Source organism: Lathyrus oleraceus, chromosome 5, assembly GCF_024323335.1.
Source record: "Lathyrus oleraceus cultivar Zhongwan6 chromosome 5, CAAS_Psat_ZW6_1.0, whole genome shotgun sequence".
Classification (NCBI taxonomy): domain Eukaryota; kingdom Viridiplantae; phylum Streptophyta; class Magnoliopsida; order Fabales; family Fabaceae; genus Lathyrus; species Lathyrus oleraceus.
This window is the reverse complement of record NC_066583.1, coordinates 261,917,107-261,941,097: the sequence shown is the minus strand read 5'-3', so window position 1 is coordinate 261,941,097 and position 23,991 is coordinate 261,917,107. Positions and strand designations below refer to the sequence as shown.

The window sequence follows — 23,991 nt, the reverse complement described above, 5'->3', positions numbered from 1 at the left end:
CTTGTGAACTCATCCATAAATGACATAAAGGGTTTATTCTCTCTTAGTGAAGGTTCTGTAAATGGCCCACACACATCAGAATGCACTACTCCTAAAGCATGTTTTTCTCTTTGAGCTACTTCTGATGAAAATGGCAGTCTTGGTTGCTTCCTCCTCATGCACACATTACATGACTTTTCTGGTTTCTTAATTGTAGGAATTCCACGTACCAGTTTCTTTGAATTCAAATGCCCTAAGCTCCTGAAGTTCAAATGACCAAATCTTTTGTTCCACAACTCACTTTCCTTCACAACACTTGTTGCGCTAAGGCATTCAGAGTCTGCAGTTTTAACATTCGCCTTGAATGTTTTATTCCTTCCATGTTCTGACTCCATAATCAACTTCTGATAACAGTCATACAGCTTCAAAAGATTGTCATTCATGGTAACTGAAAATCCCTTTTCAATTAATTGACCTACACTTATCAGATTGCTCTTCATGCTAAGAACATACCAGACATTCTGAATTAATGCAGATTTCCTATTATTCATAATCACTCTAACATTCCCCATTCCTTTAGCATTCAGTTACTTATCATCAGCACATCTAATCTTGGTTTTCTTCCTAGAGTCAAAATGAACCATCCATTTCTTATTTCCAGTATGATGGTTTGAACAACCAGTGTCCATATACCACCAGTCTTCTATAGACGCACTATCATAACTAGAAGCCATTAATAGCACATGTTCATCATCTGAACTTTTGGCTATATTTGCTTCTTCTGATTTCTTCTCCTTGTTCGACCAACAATCTGCAGCGAAGTGGTCAGACTTCTTACAACAGTAACATTGAACTTTTATCTTATCATACTTCTCCTTTCCCTTCTGACTCATAGATGTTGATCCTTAGAATATTCAATTGCTACAACGATGTAATCAAACTGATGAGTAAGATAACTTCTCCATGTGACTTCATCTCATTTGTGATCAGAATCACTCTAGAGATGTAGTCAGATAACTTCTCATTGTTCTTCATGCTTAGATTCTCATACTGCTCACTTAGAGACTGAAGCTTCACCTTCTTCACTGGTGCATCAATGTCGTAGCACCACACCAGTCTGTCCCACATAGCCTTCGCCGTCATTGAATCAACGATTTTCTCAAACACGTTCACATCCACACATTGATGGATGTAGAACAACACATTCTGGTCCTTCTTCCTCATGTCACACTAAGCATTTATCTATGAATCCGTTGCATTTTCTGGAAGTGCAACGTAACCTTCATCGACGAGATCAAGAACATATTGAGCCCCAAATAACACACGTATCTGAATCATCCAACGCTTCCAGTTCTTGCCATCGAACAATGGAAGCTTGGTGCTCAGATTACCGTTTTCATTCATGTTCAACCTTCTGAACAGTCTTTCTCAATCCCGCAAATCAAGATATGTGATCCTGTTACGATTCTGAACAGAAATCTATCACACAACGCCTCACCGTTTCACTCGTGTTTCCCGTGGATCTGAACCAGAGCTCTAGATACCAATTGTTGATGCACAAGGTGATAAAGATGAACAATGAAACAAGAGAGAGAAGAGAGAATAATAACAAATTTCCATTATTCTTAAAATGTTTACACACACTGATGCAGACTGCAAAAGGAATAAAGATACAATTTGTTCACACCACTCACTTGCGTAAATATAAGTGAGAGTTAATGAGAAATACTAAAATACCCTCTAAAATTATGAATTAATTCTAACAATCTCTAATGTTAGTATAATCCATTAAACACTTTGATGGCAGGTATAACAAGGGTGTAAGTTAGTGTATACATATTAGGCTCTTATTATTTTTATATTATCTCTGCTTTTCTTCTTCATGTTCTCACTAATATGATATTATCTCCCTTCCCTAAATTATTTATATTTATTAGAAAAAGAGTTTCATTTTTTAAAAACATATTACCGTAATTTTTCAAAAAATAAGATTTAAATATATTTTATTTAAAAATTATTTAATAATTTATTTACATTAATGCATAAATATAAATAAATACTGTCATTTAATATTTAACCTTTTAACAATAAATTATATTTATTTAATTCAACTAATATAAGCTAAGTTATCTCATCCAACCAATTAAAAAGATCATTTGAAAATACCTTTTTATTTATAAAATTGTTTAATAAGTTAAGGAATCTGTTAGTTTGTGGCGGTTTCAACTGTCAAAAAAAAGGAATTTTTACGACGGTATAAATTTAAACCTGCAAAAAATTGAAGCAGTTAAGCGAACCAACTCATGGTATGTGGATATATTTATCTTTGTCGTTTATATCGGATTCGAATCTCTATAATGATGAAAAGTGTGATCAATAATTTCCTCCATTTACTTATGCTCAGTCCATGAAGAAACAAGGGTACATCCAAGGACAGACTGACCACACATTGTTCACAAAGTTCTCCCACAATGAGAAAATTGTTATCCTGATTGTTTATGTTGATGATATTGTCCTTACGGGAGACGATATAGTGAAAATGACAAGAGTAAAAGAGAATTTGGCAGTAGACTTTGAAATCAAGAACCTGAGATTCATGAGATATTTTCTAGGTATGGAGGTTGCTCGGTCAAAGAATGGTATTGTGGTTTCACAGCAGAAATACATTCTAAACTTGTTGAAAGAAACAGGAATAAGTGGATGTCGTCTTGTAGATACCTCAATGGATCCTAATGCTAAAATTTGGGAAGAAGGTAATGTTTCTATTGATACTGGGAGATATCAGAGATTGGTTGGGAAACTGATTTATTTGTCACACACCCGACCTGATATTGCTTTCTCAGTTAGTGTAGTGAGTCAGTTTATGCATTCTCCTTTCGAGGAACATCTTGAGGAAGTCTATAGGATACTGAGATATTTGAAGGGAAATCCTAGAAAATGATTATTTTTTAAAACGACTACTAGTGAAAGAAATGTGTCTATCTTCACCGATGCCGATTTAGTAGGTTCAGCCACAGATAGAAGATCAACGTATGGATATTGTACATATGTTTGGGGTAATCTTGTGACATGGAGGAGCAAGAAACAATGAGTTGTAGCAAGGAGTAATAAAGAGACCGAGTTTAGAGCTATGTCTCAAGGTATTTGTGAAGGATTATGGATCCTTAGAGTCCTAGAAGAACTTAAGATGAAAATTGAGTTTCCATTAAAATTCTACTATGACAGTAAAGCTACTATTAGCATAACTCATAATCCAGTTCAACATGACAGAACCAAGCATATCGAGATTGATCGACACTTCATAAAGGAGAAGTTGGATGCGGGAATCATATGTCTACCCTCCATGACTTCAAGTTAGCAAACTGCGGATATCCTGACCAAAAGTTTGGCAAGACCTACTTTTGAGTATTTGATAGACAAGTTGGGCATGATATATATCTATGCACCAACTTGAGGGGGGTGTTGGAAAATATATTATTTCCAGTTTTTTTATTGTCTTTACTACTACCTTTATTTTTCTTTATTCTTCATTAAGGAGAAAATCAATTGTAATAATTGCATCTTCAGTATATAAACCAGCCTAAGGTTGAAGAACAAGATATAACAACTTTTACCTATTTTTTTCAATATATATATATATATATATATATATATATATATATATATATATATATATATATATATATATATATAGAGAGAGAGAGAGAGAGAGAGAGAGAGAGAGAGAGTAGAAAATAGAGGGTACGTCAGATTTATAATGGTTCGACAATCATCCTTGCTAAGCCTACTCCAGTCTCCAATGGTTTTCCATTGAAAATTTTGACGTTCCACTATAGTTTTAGACAAATTACAAGATGTTATATACATTCACAATCCAAATAATATTGAACATATCAAATCTTTAATATAGACCTTAGTTGACTTGCACAGACTTTCCAAACCTGAATCCTACAAAATCTTTACTCAAAATAGTATTGAATATTCCAGCCTCAACAATTCTACTCCAAAGTCTCAGTTCTGTAGCGATATTTTCTCGATCCTACCGGTATCTTTAACATTGGTCTATCCAAATATTGATAAGAACTCTCACTTTGTTCGCACGCTTCTACACATCATTACCAAATTAATTATGGAGATAAGAACTTCCTTCTTTTTTGCTGGACTTGTCAAAACCAACAACAACCACATACATCTTACAAACCTCAAAAACTTCAAGAAATATTCAAAGAAACGTTAAACATAATAACAAAATCTCCTCAACAATCTGACTTCTCAAAAGATGAGATTTAGATCCACAAGGAAATGGAAACATGATGAGGTAGAAGATGAAATAAATCATTTTCAAGAACACTAAAAAAAATTCAAAAATCCATTTTGAAAATTAGAGAACAAATGTGTTGTGAAATTTCAAATCAGTAGCGAAAGGGTATGTTTTCCAACATTGTGAAGCTTCTAAGTGAAAAATATTTATTATGTACTAGAGATCTAGCACAAAAACTGAGTGAAAAATGGTGTATATTCGAGTCATGCAAAAAGTATGATTTGAGTCAAAAGATCAAGAAATTTGAATCAAGAGCCAAGAACATATGAGAATCAGTTTGTGTGATTCGAGTCATGAGGATATGTGATTCGAATCAGAGTCATATAAGTAAAACCCGTAAAAATGCAGTCTCGTCTAATTCCAATCGGGAAATTGGTGATTTAAATAAAGCAGTTATGAGTCGAATCATGGATTTTGTGATTCAAATAAGGGCAACATTAAAGCAAATCATAAACTCTCTGTAATCCGTATTCGAGTAATGTGAATAGTGTAATTCTAATCACACTTCCAAAATCTCATTTTTTGCAAAATGTGAAGTGTTTTTGAGATTCCAACATAGTCGTGGAGCCATTCTCAAATATTGTTCTTGATTCAAAAACACAACAAATTGACTTAAAACATATTGCTTAAACTATAAACAAACACTTTGATTTATGCATGCATAAAAAGGAATTTAAAAATCAACCCTAAGATGCACAATCGGTGAGAAGGCTCAATAATGATATAAAAAAAAATAAAAGCTAAAAGACAAGCAATCAAAATTTAAACCCAAGAGGCAAAGGCAATTCAACTTCAGTCTCCCCCTTTTTGATGCTTGGCAAACTTGCAATTGGAATTGAGTCGGCTTTAAGCATAAGCAAAATGTGATCAATGATTTCCTCCAGTTACTTATGCTCCCCCTGAAACATTTCACAAAAGCAAAAATTTTGTAAAATGTATAAATCAAATCTAGACTCACTAGACTCACATTACAACTTATCCCCTTTTGACAAGATCAAAAAGATATACATGTTAATGATCCTAAACACAATAACCAACAACACAAATGATGATCCAAAGAAACAAACGAGCTAAACATAGCTAAGAAGAATATATAATAATTGAGGGTAAGTTTCATAAATATGAAGATAGACATGCCAAAAGCAACAATATGCACAATGTGACATGAAATTACATAGCAACATAATTGTGTGATCAAGATAAACATAAGCAGAAGATTAAATAATACATGAATAAAACAAAAGAATGCTTAAAATGAACATAATTAACATGATGTTGTTAAAAAGATTTTAAATGCATAGAGGAACAATCAAACAGTAGCTTAGAATTTAACAAAAGAAAATTAGTATGAAAGATGTAGACAAATAAATATTTAAAACAAAATACAAGGATAATATTGATAAAAATAAGAGTTGTAGAATCATACCAATAGACAATAGGGTTAGTTTAAATGAACCTTGTTACAAGATAATGTTAGTTTATAACATAATACAAATAGAAAATTAAGTGAAATAGGATTCTAAATCTATTTAAAGCATGAAGAATCCAAGATTCTCAATTCCCTACATATCTTATGAAAACGTCCTATGGATAACGTTTTTGTAAAAATATCAGCCAATTGATTTTTTCTATCTACATAATTTGACGACTTAGAAGATTCAGCCTAGTTAACGACCTATTTTGAATCAGCTACCAAGAGAACACCACAACTTATGAAGACGCCCAACTCATCCTATTCCAAGACAATCCTAACACTACCCTCTCATACCTACCTTCCCTGATCCTAGACAAAGTCAAAGGGTTGTCATAAGCAGAACGAACCGAAAAGCCCTTATTCAAGTCTCTGGCTTCCAATATCTTCATGTTCGTGTGTAATAACCCCTTGAATAAATGCAAGTAACTCCTCAAAAATCTACTCCTCCCAAATAAGAAGAATCCACCTCCACCGAAAACTCCAAACCCAAACATCACCTTCCCAAGCATCAAGAAACCCACAACTTGAGACTTCTGCTCCGAGATAAGAAAATTTCTCTCAAAAGAAACACAAAAATGGGTAGTCCACACCTACATATCCTGCCAGAACCTTGGCTTATGGCCATCCCTAACTATCCTCACACTAGAGGAGGCAAACCAGTCAACATCTTGATCCAGCGGAGACCCAAGAAGAGAAACACCTCTCCAAAGATGACTTTCCTTACCTCCCAAAGGAGATCCAAATCCATGAGGCACATACTATGCATATATAATGTCTCTCAAGAGCAATGGCAAATCCAAAAGAATCATCCATGTCCCCTTTATTATTAAGGAAATAATAACAAGTCTAAGATCCTTCACCCCTAACCACACTGCCTTTTTAGCTTTACACACATCTTCATGTTGGATGAGGATACGAGAATGCAATGGTCTAAATATGGAAGGGGTGAATAAACCTTCCATAAAAATTTGACTGATATGAAAATTATTTCAGTTTGAAAAACTTATCAGAGTTTAAAATAAGTTGCATAGTATAAGCAAAGTGCATATAAAATCGATTATGCTTATCAGACGGTATTTACATAAAACACCTTAATCAGTATAAACTATGACAAATTGGACCGAACAAATAAACCAAAATTAATCAAGCAATGTATTATGAGCAATTTACAGAAGTGTAAAATAAATATTACAAAATCAATACAATCAGAATTCTTATACCATAGTTTCAAGTCTTAATCAACAATAACATAAACATGCAATTCTACGAAATTTATATATATATATATATATATATATATATATATATATATATATATATATATATATATATATATATATATAGAGAGAGAGAGAGAGAGAGAGAGAGAGAAGAGAAAAGAGAATAGAGAGTACGTCAGATTTAAAATGGTTCGACTATCGTCCTCGCCAAGTGTTCTCGAGTCTCCAATGATTTCCTATTGAAAATTTTGATATTCCATTATAGTTTTAGACAAATTACAATATGTTCTATACAATCACATTTTAAATAATCCTACTCCAGAGTCATAGTTCTGTAGCGATATTTCCTCGATCCTACTGGTATCTTTAGCATTGGTCTATCCAAAGACAGAGAAAAACTCTCACTTTGTTCACACGCTTCTACACATCACTATCAAAGTAATTATGGAGATAATCACTTCCTTCTTTTTCGCTGGACTTGTCAAAACCAACAACAACCACATGCACCTTGCAAACCTCGAAAACTTCAATAAATATTCAAAGAAACGTTAAACACAATAACAAAATCTCCTCAACAATCTCACATCTTAAAAGAGGAGATTTAGATCCACAAGAAAATGGAAACCTAATGAGGTAGAAGATGAAATAAATAATTTGCAAGAACCCTCAAAACAAATTCAAAAATCCATTTTGAAAATGAGAGAACAACTGTGGTGAGAAATTTCAAATCAGAGTTTAAAAAATTTGACTGATATGAAAATTACTTCAGTTTGAAAAACTTATCAGAGTTTAAAAATGATTTGCATAGTATAAGCAAAGTGCATATAAAATCGATTATGCTTATCAGACAATATATACACAAAACACCTTAATCAGTATATAATATGACAAATTGGACCAAACAGCTAAACCAAAATTAATCAAGCAATATATTTGACTAAGAGAAATTTACACGAGAAGTGTAAAAAAAATTACAAAATCAATACAATCAGAATTCGTATACCATAGTTTCAAGTCTTAATCAATAATAAGATAATTCGTAATGCCAATATAACAAAACTCGTGTTTAATTGATAGATCTCTACCAAGAAAAGTCCTAACAATATACGATTCTACGAAAGCGATAAAAATAGATAGTATTGGAAAATATATTATTTCCGGTTTTATTATTATCTTTAATACTACCTTTATTTTTATTTATTCTACATTAAGGAGAAAGTCAATTGTAATAATTGTATCTTCACTATATAAATCAGCCTAAGGCTGACGAATAAGATATAACATCTTTTACCTTTTTTTTTTAATATGGTATCACAGCACTGGGTTAGGGGTTACAGTAAAGCTTTCCTCAACCTATTTTTGTTGGGTTAGGGGTTACCATAAATCTTTCCTCAGCCTATTTTTGTTCGACCCGCTTTCTTACTTGACCCGATTCACATACTTGTTTAGTCTCCTATGGCGAATAACAACAACAGGTGGCCTCCTAACTGGAAGAAGAAAAGTGGTCATGCATTTCAGGCTAGTAATTTTGATCAAGGGAAGCAACCCCCTCCGTCTCAGTTTCCACTCACTATGGAGCAACTAGACAAACTATACAAACTCCTCGAGTCTCCAACCCCTTCTTGCTCTATAGCAACAAAAGGTAATTTTGCATTTTTTAGTGTCAGTCCCAGTAATACTTGGATAGTATATTCAGGTGCCTCTGGTCATATGACAGGTAAATCTACTTTGTTCTCTTTATATAGTCCATGTGCAGGTAATCAAAAATTAAAAATTACAAATGTCTCTTTTTCAGCCATTGCAGGTAAAGGGCCAGTTGTGTTGTTTTCAATGTTAGTAAATTAGCCCAAGATATAAATTGTCAAACTAATTTTTTCCGATCTCAGTGTGTCTTTTAGGATTTGAACTCGGGGAAGATGATTGGCAGTGCTAAGGAGAGTGATGACTCTACTACCTTGACATTGGATCTACATCACAACTACCTTAAAAAACAATAGGTTCCTGCTTTGAGTCTTTTTCTGTTTTGAATAATAAAGATGACAATATTAGAGTATGACATTTAAGATTATGTCATCCTAGTTTTCGTTACTTAAAACACTTGTTTCCTAAGATATTTTACAATAAGAACTTTTCTTTGTTTAAATGTGAAGCATGTGAATTTGCAAAGCATCATCGTTCTCAATTTTCAATACAGCCTTATAAACCATCAAAACCTTTTTCTATTATTCATAGTGATGTTTGGGGCCCTAACCGTACAAGTACACTCTCTCTCAAAAAAAGGTTTGTCACATTTATAGATGACCATACAAGAGTATGTTAGGTGTACTTGTTAAAGGGGAAATCGGATATTTGTCTGGATGTAAAGAAAAAAAATTCAATGGTGCAGAACCAATTTCAAACAAATGTCCAAGTCTTTAGAAGTGATAATGGAAAAGAATATTTTAACGCCATCCTGGATGATTTGTTTCTAAAAAATTGGGATTGTACATCAAATTTCATGTCCTAATAGAGGTTGCTAGAGCTCTACTTTTTTCAAATAAAGTACTAAATTATTTGTGGGGCGAAGCTGTTTTAACAGATGCGTATTTAGTTAACAGAATGCCCCCAAAATTCTCAAATTTCAAACTCATATTAATGTCTTCAAATAATGTTTTCCTAGTACTCGTATTTTAACAGATTTGACTTTAAAAATATTTGGTTGCACAACCTTTGTTCATGAACATAAAAATGTTAGAAAACTTGAGGCACGCACTATAAAATGTGTCTTTGTTGGATAATCCTCAACCCAAAAAAGATATAAATGTTTTGATCCAAAAAATAAGAAAATGTTTGTCACTGTGAATGTTACATTCTTTGAAAATAAACCTTTTTTTTATGACACTCATCTTCAAGGGGGGAAGATAAACAAAGACTCGTTTCAAATTGAGGACATGAGTTTTTTAAATAACTTATTTTTTCCAGTCTCACAAAATTCTGAGAGTCTCAACACTGCCAGGAATCTGAACCGGGGAATGATCAACTTCCTAACAAAAGGAAAGGTAAGTATATCTATGTTTCTGAGAGTCTTATTTTGTATTATGATATAGATGATCTTGTTTCCATTAGAAAACATGTCAAATCTTGCACTAAATATCCCATGTCTAATTTTATATCATATTCAAATTTGTCTTCATCTATGTCTGCCTTCACTTAAAAAATTTCTAGTGTAGAAATTCCAAAGTGGAGGGAAGTTGTACTTGATAAGATGAAAGCTCTTGTAAAGAAGAAAACATGGAGTGTTACGTCACTACCAGATGACAAGAAGACAGTTGGATGCAAATGGGTATTTACTGTGAAGTATAATTCAGATGGGTCAATTGAAAGGTACAAGGCTCGCTTGGTGGCTAAAGGCTTTACTCAGACCTATGATAGAGATTACTCAGAGACATTTACTCCTATCGCAAAATTGAACACAATCATAATTCTTTTGTCTCTTGCTGTTAACATGGATTGGCCTTTGCATCAGTTAGATGTTAAGAATGTATTTCTTAATGGTGATCTAGAAGAAGAAGTATATATGGACATTCCTCCTGGCTTTGAAAACAAATTTGGATCAAATGTGTTCAAACTAAATAAGTATTTGTATGTATTAAAGAAGTCCCTTAGAGCTTGGTTTAAATAATTAACTCAGCCCATGAAGAAACAAGGGTACATCCAAGGACAAGCTGACAACACCTTGTTCACAAAGTTCTCCCACGATGGGAAAGTTGTTGTCCTGATTGTTTATGTTGATGATATTATCCTTACTAGAGACAATACAGTGGAAATGGCAAGAGTAAAAGAGAAATTGGAAGTAGACTTTGAAATCAATGACCTGAGATTCATGAGATATTTTCTAGGTATGGAGGTTGCTCGGTCAAAGAATGGTATTATGGTTTCAGAGCAGAAATACATTTGTTGAAAGAAACAGGAATGAGTGGATGTCGTCCTGTAGATACCCCTATGGATTCTAATGCTAAAATTTTGGAAGAAGGTAATGTTTCTATTGATACTGGGAGATATCTTAGATTGGTTGGGAAACTAATTTATTTGTCACACACACGACCTGATATTGATTTCTCAGTTAGTGTAGTGAGTCAGTTTATGCATTCTCCTTTTAAGGAACATCTTGAGGAAATCTATAGGATACTGAGGTATTTGAAGATAAATCCTAGAAAAGGATTATTTTTTAAGAAGACTAGTGAAAGAAATGTGTCTATCTTCACCGATGTCAATTGGGTAGGTTCAATCACAAATAGAGGATTAACCTCTAGATATTGTACCTATGTTTGGGGTAATCTTGTTACATGGAGGAGTAAGAAACAAGGAGTTGTAGCAAGGAGTAGTGTAGAGGCCGAGTTTAGATCTATATCTCAAGGTATTTGTGAAGGATTACGGATCCTTAGAGTCTTAGAAGAACTTAAGATGAAAATTGAGCTTCCATTGAAATTGTACTCTGATAGTAAAACTGCTATTAGCATAGCTCATAATCCAGTTCAACATGACAGAACCATATGTCTACCCTTCATAAAGGAGAAGTTGAATGCGGGAATCATATGTCTACCCTTCGTGACTTCAGGTCAGCAAACTGTAGATATCCTGATCAAAAGTTTGGCAAGACCTACTTTTGAGTATTTGATAGACAAGTTGGGCATGATATATATCTATGCACCAACTTAAGGGGGGGGGGGGGGGGGTTGTTGGAAATATATTATTTCCGATTTTATTATTGTCTTTAATACTACATTTATTTTTCTTTATTCTCCATTAAAGAGAAAATCAATTGTAATAATTGTATTTTCACTATATAAAACAACCTAAGGCTGTCGAATAAGATATAACAGATTTTTTCCATTATATATATATATATATATATATATATATATATATATATATATATATAGAGAGAGAGAGAGAGAGAGAGAGAAAGTATGTCTGATTTATAATGGTTCGGCTATCATCCTTGCTAAGCCTACTCTAGTCTCCAATGGTTTCCCATTGAAATTTTTGACATTCCACTATAGTTTTAGGCAAATTACAAGATGTTATATACAATCACAATCCAAATAATGTTGGAAATATAAAATCTTTGATATAGACCTTAATTGACTTGGACATAGTTTCCAAAATTGAATCCCACAAAATATTTACTCAAAATCGTATTGAATAATCCAGCTTCAACAATTCTACTCCAAAGTCTCAGTTTTGTAGCCTACCGGTATTTGTGGTTGTGTGTGTGATATCATCATGCAAGTATGTTATTAAGAATAAAGACTTTTGTTGTCGTTGTTGTCTGGTTTATTTCTCATGTTATGTGTGTTTCTTTTTCATGTTGTTTCTAGTTGTTAATGTTTGCTTATGTTGTTAATGTGAACTATGTAATGACATGCACTGTGTACGCGCAGCGTGAAAATAATATATTAGTGTGTATGTTCATTATAAGTCTCTGAGTTGCTTATTTTGTTTGTAACAACACTGTTTTTTTTACCAAAATAACCCAAATTTTCAAAAAAAATCTTAAAATAACCCTGTTTTCAAAAAAAATCCCAAACTACCCCACTTTTAGGAGGAGGCGCCAATCCAATTGGAGACTCCTCTTAAAAATAGAGTGCAGGTGCCAATTGGATTGGCTAGAGCACATGGTGCAGCCAATTCAATTGGCGACCATGTGTATTTTTTCAAAGGAGGCGCCAATTGGGTTGTTACCTCAGTGTATTTTGCAATTTTTTTTGTTATAAATAAAGGTGTTGTATGAATTTTTTTTCCACATCTCATTTCATCATTTGGCAATCATGTTTGGTGTTTGTCGCCATTATGGAAAGGTAATTTATACGAGAGACAAACCTCAGATGTTGATGCTCTTCTAGAACATCACTACTTTCGATCAACTAAAGCGGGAGCTGGTTCGTTGGTTAGATGGGAAAATACCAGAAGGGGAAAAAATTAGAAGTATTGACAGACTCGACAATATCTTTGGTTGGGTGCGAATGAAAACTGATAAGGATGCTAGGAAAATGATGTTCGGACGAGACATCACTTTGATTGTTGTAATCAGTTAGAAATATTCTATTTTCAGTTTGGTTATGTTGTAGTGATGTTTGTTGTGAACCTCGTTGTAACAAAAACTTAATGATATATAAAAATTGAAGGTTATAAAAATACAATGTTACAAAAAGATTATGACCCAGATGCTCCTCCTCGATTGGGACAGTTGTTCTTATTGTGTCCTGGTTGACGACAGATACTACATAGTCTTATCATTTTATCTATCGTATCCATTTCTATCCTGATACATGTGCTGTTTGGCCGTCCTTTTTTCTTTCTACGCATCTCGTCATTGTGCCAAACTATGTCACCTTTGTATGGAGGCCAATATTCTTCCATTGGTTGCACCGAGAAGCTTTTATTATATACATTCATGATGGTGACGACCTTGTACACATCAGATAGATGGTTGTAAGCGTCCTGACGAGTATATGCGCATGCTGTAATGACATGGGAGCAAGGAATGCGGAAGGCCTATAATTTTCCATAATCGCACCAACTTCTGTTTAGTTTGAAAGCATAGGCTAAATTTGGTCTCCCCTTGTTGTGGTCCATTGTTTCCTAGACGCTGAAATTTTGCCTATGACGGACAAAGACTGTTACAACATGTGTGCTGGCTTTGATGCTCTCCTCTGCCATGACTTTCATGCAACACTCACTAAATACTTTCCTAGACATTAACATTGCACTCCATCTTTCACCTCTGGTTGCGAACGTAGAAGCCAACCTATAATAGGTTGATCTGACCAAGGCAGTTATTGGCAGATTTCTAATGCCTTTGAATACCCCGTTCATGAATTCCACAAGGTTTGTTGTCATATGGCCCCATCGACAGCCTCCATCAAATTCCCTTATCCACTGCTCTACTGGTATGTTATTCAACCATCTTCTTGTGTCTTCATTAGATAGTCTAATTTCATCACGATAATATTGAAATGACGGCTGAGTTAGAGCATACCCAGCATTCACCACCTTCTTGCGAAGATTCTTATCTTTTATTGCACGCATGAAGTTTTGTGCAATATGTCTAATGCAATACACATGGGTAGAAGGAGGATCATGTCATCCGTTGTCATGGTTATTGTAGTCACTCTATATTGCAGCATGTCTATCAGAAATCAAACAAATATTGGCTTGTAGAGCCACATGCGTTCTGAGATGTCGAAGAAAGAAACACTAACCACCATTTGTTTCACCTTCAACCAGAGCAAAGGCAATGGGAAAGACATTGTTGTTGTCATCTTGTGGAACCTCCTTAAGAAAAGCACCCTTGTATTTGCCATATAACCATGTGCCATCAATTTGAATAATAGGTTTGCAGAATGCAAAACCTTTGATGCATGGGTCAAACGCCCAAAAGAGACGGTGAAAGATTCTATTACCTGTAATACAGGTTCCGTCTGGCGTCATTGCTGGCAATGTCTCCATAATTTCCACAGTTCCTGGGACATATGTTTTTAGTGCCCATAAAAACCGTGGAAATTCTTTGTATGAATCCTCCCAGTTGCTGAATACCTGTTCAACAGCCTTTGTCCTCGCAATCCACGCTTTCTTGTAAGATGGAGTATAATTATATCTTGCTCTGATATGAGATATAATTATACTCACCTTCACTGATGAGTATTTGTTAACAAGCGGCAGAATGTCTTGACATATCAATGCAACGCTTAATTTACGATGATCTTGTTCAACGTAAGTTGCAATGCAACTGAGAGGTGGGTCTATTGAAGCTATCTCCCAAGAGTCGTTTTTCTTTTTGTAATACGCAGCCAACCAAAACAGACAAAGGATGTTACGATATTCGATGACATACCTTATTGAATCAATGTGTTTCACTGTAAAATCAGCAGAGTTGTTCACGTGGAATTTTTTGATAGCTCGCACACATTCTTCTTTAGTGTGGAACATGTCTCCCACCTTCGATGCATACTCAAGACTATGATGATTTGTCTGATTATCTCAACAGGCCATCTCCTATAGTTGGTAGTGATGTTTCTGCCCCCTCAGATGCTCAAACACCAGTGGTGAATCATCAACGTGGATTAGGGTCACGGGTTCGGGTAGCTAGGGGATATGGGACCGGAGGTCGGTTAGGTGATCTCGGTCATCAACATTAGGCTTTTTTGTGTAAACGGGAATTTATATTAATATGAATTGGTCCTATTTCGAAATTATGTATCACATAGACTATTTAACAAAAAATTTGCAAAATACACTGAGGTGTCAATCCAATTGGCGCCTCCTTACAATTGATACACATAGGCGCCAATTGAATTGGATGCACCATGTGCCCTAGCCAATCCAATTGGCGCCTGCACTCTATTTTTAAGAGGAGGCGCCAATCCAATTGGCGCTTCCTCTTAAAAGTGGGGTAGTTTGGGAATTTTTTTAAAAACAGGGTTATTTTGGGATTTTTTTGAAAAACTCGATTATTTTCGTAAAAATTTCTAACAACACCCTATCTTTGAATCAAATAAATTTGTCACGCTTAACTAAACAGTGAATAAAGATAGCATTATTGCAAATATTTAGTCACGATAGAAATGCAATCTAACTAAAACGATTTAGAATGTAGTATTGAATTTAAGCCACAGTTTTAGAATTCTAAAATAACAATGGAAAATGGTTTACCCTAGCTAAAATATCCGTGCATAATTTTCCAAATTTTTTATCTTTTTCTTTAATCATATATTAAAAATAACATACACAAAAGTTATAGAATATACAAATAGCAGTTAATAACAAGTACACAAAAAATACCAAATCAACCTTGACTACATACCAGAAAAGAAAACAAATAGAAAAACAAAAATAACTAAACCACACTATCCTGAATCTTCAAACAAACAAATCTCTGAAAGAGCAAGTTAAAAGAAGGTAGGCATAATCATCTACACAAAAGAAAAACGAGGGCAGTTAACTAGACCAAGCACACCCTAATTTCCAAATCACTTAAGCGGGGCCCGCATCCAGCTAACAAAAGAAATTGCAAAACCCGAAATATGAACATTAACCTACTTCTAAGTCAAACTAATAACCGAAGATATCTAGTGATTAACCGTTAAGCTTTTCTGACCAAAAATTAAATTTATTCTGCATTTTCCAAATTAACTAGACCATAGAATGTCCAATCGAGATCAAGCCAAAAGACGCCTGTTTGCCATGACTAAAACTCTAGAACAACTCAAACATCCTAAATCCAGTGCGGAAGAGGCATCAACCACCATACCCACTTAAAAACTATATACCAGATGACATAAACAACCTCACACAAAATAAAAAGATGATCCACCAACTCCACATGCCCAACACACACATCACACTCCCCTTTACTACACCCCGACACAATTTGATGACTTAGAAGATTCAGCCTAGTCAATAGCCTATTTTGAATCAGCTACCAAGAGAACACCATAACTTATGAAGGCGCCCAACTCATCCTAATCCTAGACAATCCTAACACTACCCTTTCACACCTACTGTCCCTGACCCTAGACAAAGTTAAAGGGTTATCATAAGAAGAACCGACCGAAAATCCCTTATTCAAGTCTCCGACTTCCAATGTCTTCATGTTCGCTACTAATAACCCCTTGAATAAATGCAAGTAAGTCCTCAAAAATCTACTCCTCCAAGATAAGAAGAATCCGCCTCCACCCAAAATTCCAAATCCAAACATCACCTTCCCAAGCATCAAGAAACCTGCAACTTAAGAGTTCTGCTCCTAGATAAGAAAATTCCTCTCAAGAGAAACACAAAAATGGGTAGTCCCCACCTACATATCATGTCAGAACCTTGCCTTATGGCCATACCTAACTACCCTCACACTAGAGGGGGCAAACCAGTCAACCTCCTAATCCAGTGAAGACCCAAGAAGAGAAACACCTCTGCAAAGATGACTTTCCTTACCTCTCAAAGGGGATCCAAATATATGAGGCCCATATTATGCCTAGCTAATGTCTCTAAAGAGCGATGGAAAATCCAAAAGAATCATCCACATCCCCTTAATTATTAAGGAAATAATAACAAGTTTAAGATCATTCACCCCTAACCATACTTCCTTTTTAGGTTTTCACACATTTTCCTGTTGGATGAGGATACATGAATGCAATGGTCTAAAGATGGAAGGGGTAAATAAACCTTCCAAAAAAACTTGACTGATATGAAAATTAGTTCAGTTTGAAAAACTTATCAGAGTTTAAAAATGATTTGCATAGTATAAGAAAAGTGCATATAAAATTGATTATGCTTATCAGATGGTATATATATAAAACACCTTAATCAGTATACAATATGACAAATTTGACCAAACAGCTAAACCAAAATTAATCAAGCAATGTATTTGATTAAGAGCAATTTACATGAGAAGTGCAAAGAAAAATACAAAATCCATACAATCAGAATTTTTATACCATAGAATTCATATATATATATATATATATATATATATATATATATATATATATATATATATATATATATATATAGAGAGAGAGAGAGAGAGAGAGAGAGAGTACGTTAGATTTATAATGGTTTGGCTATCGTCCTCACTAAGCCTACTCCAGTTTCCCAGGATTTCCTATTGAACATTTTGATATTCCACTATAGTTTTAGACAAATTACAAGATGTTTTATACAATCACAATCCAAATAATGTTTAAAATATAAAATCTTCGATATAGACCTTGGTTGACTTGTACGGAGTTTCCAAAACTGAATCCTACAAAATCTTTACTCAAAATTTTATTGAATATTCCAGCCTAAAAAGTTCTACTCCATAGTCTCAGTTATATAGCGATACTTCCTCGATCCTACCGGTATCTTTAGCATTGGTCTATCCATATATTGAGAAGAACTCTCACTTTGTTCGCACGCTTCTACACATCACTACCAAAGTAATTATGGAGATAAGAACTTCCTTCTTTTTCACTGGACGTGTCAAAACCAGCAACAACCACATACACCTTGCAAACCTCGAAAACTTCAAAAAATATTTAAAGAAACATTAAACACAATAACAAAATCTCCTCAACAATCTCACATCTCAAAAGATGATATTTAGATCACAAGGAAATGGAAACATAATGTGCTAGAAGATGAAATAAATCATTTGCAAGAACACTCAAAACAAATTCAAAAATCCATTTTGAAAATGAGAGAACAAATATTGTGTGAAATTTTAAATCAGTAGCGAAGGGTATGTTTTCCAACATTGTGAAGCTTTTAAGTGAAAAATATTTTTGATGTACTAGATATCTAGCACAAAAATTGAGTGAAAATGGTGTATGATTCGATTCATGCAAAAAGTGTGACTTGAGTCAAAAGATCAAGCAATTTGAATCAAGAGCCAAGAACATATGAGAACCCATTTGTGTGATCTGAGTCATGAGGATATATGATTCGAATCAGAGTCACGTAAGTAAAACCCATGAAAATGTAGTCTTGTCTAATTCCAATAATGAAATTTATGATTCAAATCAAACAGTTGTGAGTCGAATCATGAATTTTGTGATTCAAATCATGGCAACATTATTCGAGTAATATGTATAACTTAAAATTCAGGCAACAGGCAAATTCCAAAAGGAGTCGTATCGCATCAAGACGAGCTACGAGAGCATAAATATCCTCATAGTCAATTCCTTCAACCTGACTATAACCTTTTTCTACTAGCCTAGATTTATTTCTAGGAATTACGCAATTTTCATCCAATTGGTTAAAACTCATCTAGTGCCAATGAAAATTTTATATTTAAGACGTGGAGCAAGGTTTCAAACGTCATTTCACTTAAATTGATTGAGCCCTTCTTGCATAGCAAGAAGTCATCCCTCTTCAAGTAAAGCATAAAATATAACTTTAGGTTCAGTTTGGAATATGAAAGCAGAATACTTACAAAAATTGTTAACCTGCAATCTTGTACTTACACCTTTCCTGATATTGCCAAGTATCTAATCCCACAAATGATCTTTCACAACAATCCAATCGGAAGGTAGCTGATTTGAGGTCACTTGTTTATCTTTCTGTTGTTTTTTCCCTATTTATCTTTAATAATATATTCTTCTATTAGAGGTAGATCCTCCTTGGGGATGTCGTCGATGACCAATATTTCTGTTATCACATCTAAAACACTAGAAGAACTATTTTTGAGATCTGGTCTCATCAAAAGCTACATGTATAAACTCTTCTATAGATGACGTTTTATGGTTGTAAACTCTATATGCTTTACTCGAAGATGAGTACCTTAGAAAATACCTTCATCAAACTTTGCATCAAATTTTTCAAGATTTTCATTTTAGTTATTTAAAATAAAGCATTTGCCACTAAAACACAAAAATAAAAAATGTTAAATTTCTTGTCCTTTAGTAGTTTATAGGGTGTCTTCTCTAGGATTGGTCGAATGACCACCATATTTTATTTTGATTGTTATTACAAATTAATTATAATTTTTTATTAAATATGTTTGAATAATATGTAAATTTGATTTTAGAGGGTGTGGATTTTATTTAATATTCATTCTCAAAATGTATGAAGTCTTGTTAATATTAAAAAAGAATAAAATAATGTAGTAATAAATATTTAATGTGTAAGTTTTATACATCTATCGCATAATGGCTTAGTTGGTGAACCAATGCGTCCAGCTACTAATGAGTCATTTGGTTTCAGTGGTGGCAAATTTTTGGAATTTTCTCTTAATTTTGTAATTTTAATAGTTGTATAAGAGTAGATTAATTAAGAAAAATAAAATAAATTATGGAATTTAAAATAATTAAAAATTTAAAAATAAAATAAAGTCTTGTCAACTAAGGTGACATGAAGCACTACGCCAAATAAGGGAAAAGAGGGCGCTTATTTTGGCCTATAACAGCGCTTTTAAGCGCCCTCTAATCTGGTGCTGGCATAGGTAAAGACAGCGCTTTGTTTTCCTGGAGAAAGCGTTGTCTAAAGTGGCAACATTATAGTGCACTTTAAGAAAAAAGCGCCCTCTGGAGTGGTCCATAAAGGGACACCTTAGAGGGCGCTTTCTGGAAAAAGTGCCCTCTAAAGTTGTCAATGTAAAGTGTTTAGAGGGCGCTTTCAGGAAAAAACGCCCTCTAAAGTTGTCAATGTAAAGTGTTTAGAGGGCGCTTTCAGGAAAAAGCGCCCTCTAAAGTTGACAATGTAAAGTGTTTAGAGGGCGCTTTCAGGAAAAAGCGCCCTCTAAAGTTGACAATGTAAAGTGTTTAGAGGGCGCTTTCAGGAAAAAACGCCCTCTAAAGTTGTCAATGTAAAGTGTTTAGAGGGCGCTTTCTGGACAAAGCGCCCTCTAAAGTGTTAGTTATTTTAAAAAAAATTGTTTGAAAAACAGTGGATATTTAATTGGTAACCTGTTCGCATGCTGCAAAAGTGTAAAATTCATATTGATTTCATCCTTTAATCCAATGTTATACACCATTAATCCATTGATATATACAACATGAATCCATTTATATACAACATTAATCCTCCATATATACAACATTAATATATGATTCTTTGATCAACAATATACAACAACATATTCATGATTTAGTAAAATTACAATAACAATATACAACATATATACAACAATAGCATACAACAACAACATTCCATACATATATGTACAACAATATACAACCTAGCTATATGATTCTTTGATCAACAATGAATTGACACAATTCATCCTTGATTTCATCCAAATTTGCTCTTGAGTAAGTTTTGTATTCCTCAAAGTACTACAATTAAGAGAATAAAACATATTCATGATTTAGTAACAAATTAGATGAAATATTCGATAATATTAAAATAAACCCTAAGTTATTATTCCATACCATTTTTGGGATGTCTATACGATTCAACGCAATGATGTCTCTCATAAATCTCAATACAAAAAATCCGCAATCGACCGAATTATTTTGCTGAGGACACTACATAGAAAAACAAACAATATATATATAGTTAATTTCTTACAAACACTATTATAAGCAAAAAAACAAACACTATTATAAGCAAAAATAAGATACTTAATATATACCTAAACTCTGATCCAGGTAATGTCCTTCCTATTGCGGTATTTCTTTTTCAATCTAAATTTTATTATTGCCCTAACAAAATAAAAACGTATATTGAGATCAATCTGACAGACATAATTAAATATACAAATACACACGAATATTTAGGGGAATTTCACTTACGCGTCAACCGTCTTCTTCATATTCGGATATTTACTCCAATCACCCGATAAAGAATCGAGATAATACACTATTAGTCTCGAAAGATCCATAGCAACCAACACCCAGTGACCACTGTAAAATAAAACAAAAATTTAGATAATTGAAAATTTTCTACGTAAAAGATATACATAGATTAGAATGAAATTATTAGAAAGAAAATCTAACCCGTTGCCAGAATTAAACGGTAAAAAATACAAACAAGGTGTAGTATTATCGCCGACCGCCATGAATCTATCGACTAGATCATTCTTTACGGATGTTCGATTATTCGTTATTAACGTTGCATTGATACGGGAAGCAGCAATAAAATTGAAACGGTTACACAATTCAGTTCCCCGCATCAATGTTACATACATATACCTTAAATAGAAACATAATAAACATTAGACTACTCATTGAAATGTGTAAATAAATTGTTCAACTAAGTAAATTATAGATTGATCGGAGTACCATATGTATGTATGAATGACAGCGATGCCCAATTCGGTGTGTTCAAAAAGTTGTTGGAAGTCCTCCTTTCCAATTATTTCGAAATGAGCAGCTCCGAAAACACCTTCATCAAAATCTATAGTACGAATGGCCCCATGCATAATATCATTCAATATCTTCTTGTTCGTAATTTTTTTTATAAGATACTATTTTAATCTGATTTTGAGCATATAGGAAATATTGACCATTAGTCTATTGTGTTGGACCTAGGATGATGTCGATAACATAACATGAGTCATCTATGGCTGGTGCTTTTAAGAATTTTGATAATATAAATTCTACTTTTTCATCACATACCTCAAAATTCATTTTTCCTCTCTTGACATCTATTATATCCCCAACTGTTGATAAGAAGGGTCTACCTAAAAGGATAGGGATTTCGTCGTCTTCTTTAATGTCCATGACAACAAAATCTATAGGAATATAGAGTTCGCCAATCCTAACTGAGATGTCTTCTAAAATGCCTATTGGATACTTAATGGATCTATCGGCTAATTGAAGGGACATTTTAGTCGGTTGCATTTCTCCTAGGTTTAACCTATTACAAACGGCTAAAGACATTAAGCTCATGCTGGCTCCTAAGTCCAAGAGTGCTTTATCGATAACATGATTTCCTAAAACACAAGGTATAGAAAAACTTCCTGGGTGTTTCTCCTTTTTAACAAGTTTATTTTTAGCAATAGAATTGCATTCTAAGGGTTTATGATCATCCAGTTTTTGTTTGTTGGTTAGGATGTCCTTAAGGAATTTGGCGTAAGATGGTATTTGGGTGATCGCTTTGGTGAATGGAATCTCGACATGGAGTTTCTCAATCACTTTTACAAAAAAATTATATTGGTTGTCTAATTTGGTTTGCTTAAGTCTTTGCGGAAATGGGATTGGTGGTTTATAAGGAAGGGGTGGTACGTAAACTTTAGTATCTTTCTCTCCTTCCTTATCTTTAACTTCTTCCTCTTTTTGTTTCTCAGGTTCTATTGGTTCCTCTACTTGTTTCTCGGGTGTTGTCACAATATTTTTCTTGGGGGTTCTGGTTTATTCAACCTAGTGTTTACAGGTTCATCGTAAGTAGTTCCACTCCGTAGGGCAATTGCTTAGCACACCCCTTGGGGTTAGGTTGAGGTTGTCCAGGAAATTATCCTCTTGGTGTAGTTTGAGTAGCTTGTTGCTGTGCCACTTGAGATATATGGGTTTCAAGCATTTTGTTGTGGATAATTAAAGAATCAAGTTTGGTGCCCAATTGTGTAATTAGTCCATTTATATGAATATTTTGGTTCATGAATTCCTTATTTTGCTGATTCTGGGCTGTAATGAAGCTCTCCACCATTTTCTCAAAGTTTGACTTTGGGGAAGTAGCTTGCATTGGTTGGTTTGGTCTTTGGGTTTGGAAACCAGACGGTCTTTTAGGTGTAGAATTCTGGGTGGGATTATTATTCTTATAGGAAAAGTTTTGGTGATTCCTCCATCCAGGATTATACGTGTTAGAATAGGGTCTACCTTGGGAAAAATTGACCTGATATGAGTTTGTGCCATCTAAAATATTACATTCAACTATCGTGTGTCCTTGGGTTCCATAGATCTCGCATCCGGGTTGGATTGCGGTTGCGATAGTTGTAGGGTTAATCGTTAAACTTTCTACTTTTTGGGCTATAACGTCCATTTTGGCACTCGTATGGTCAAGGCAGCTGACTTCGTAAATACTTCCTTTGGTCTCTTTCCTCTCTACCGATGCTCATTCTGTTCCCCATTGGTAATGGTTTTGTGTCATATCTTCAATGAGACCGTAAGCTTCAGGGTATGGTTTGTTCATCAGAGCACCACCTGCGGCAGCGTCAATGGTCATTTTGGTATTGTAGATGAGTTCTCTATAAAAGGTATAAATAATAAGCCATTGCTTTAACCCATGGTGTGGACAGGCTCTTAGAAGTTCTTTGTAACTTTCCCAAGCTTCGAAAAGTGATTCACCCTCTTGTTGCGTGAATCAGGTTATTTGGTTTCGTAGGACAACAAATTTACTCGGTGGAAAGTATCTAGCAAGGAGTACTTTCTTTAGGTCATTCCAAGTGGTTATAGAGTTTGCTGGAAAGGAATCTAGCCATGATCGGGCTCTACCTCTGAGGGAAAAGGGAAATAGTCTTAGACGTGTCACCTCAGGAGAAGCACCATTGGCTTTTAAGGTATCCGCTAATTGAATAAAGACTTTTAGGTGTTGGTTCGGGTTTT

At 34.2% G+C, this 23,991-nt stretch overlaps 1 non-coding gene across 1 annotated transcript; it reads left to right on the top strand.

Moving 5' to 3' along the window:
* The first annotated feature begins 23,666 nt into the window (after nt 1-23,666).
* Nucleotides 23,667-23,773, top strand: LOC127089601 (small nucleolar RNA R71). The gene has a single exon (XR_007791176.1). It is a non-coding gene; the product is annotated as a small nucleolar RNA R71 (small nucleolar RNA).
* The last annotated feature ends 218 nt before the right edge of the window (nt 23,774-23,991 follow it).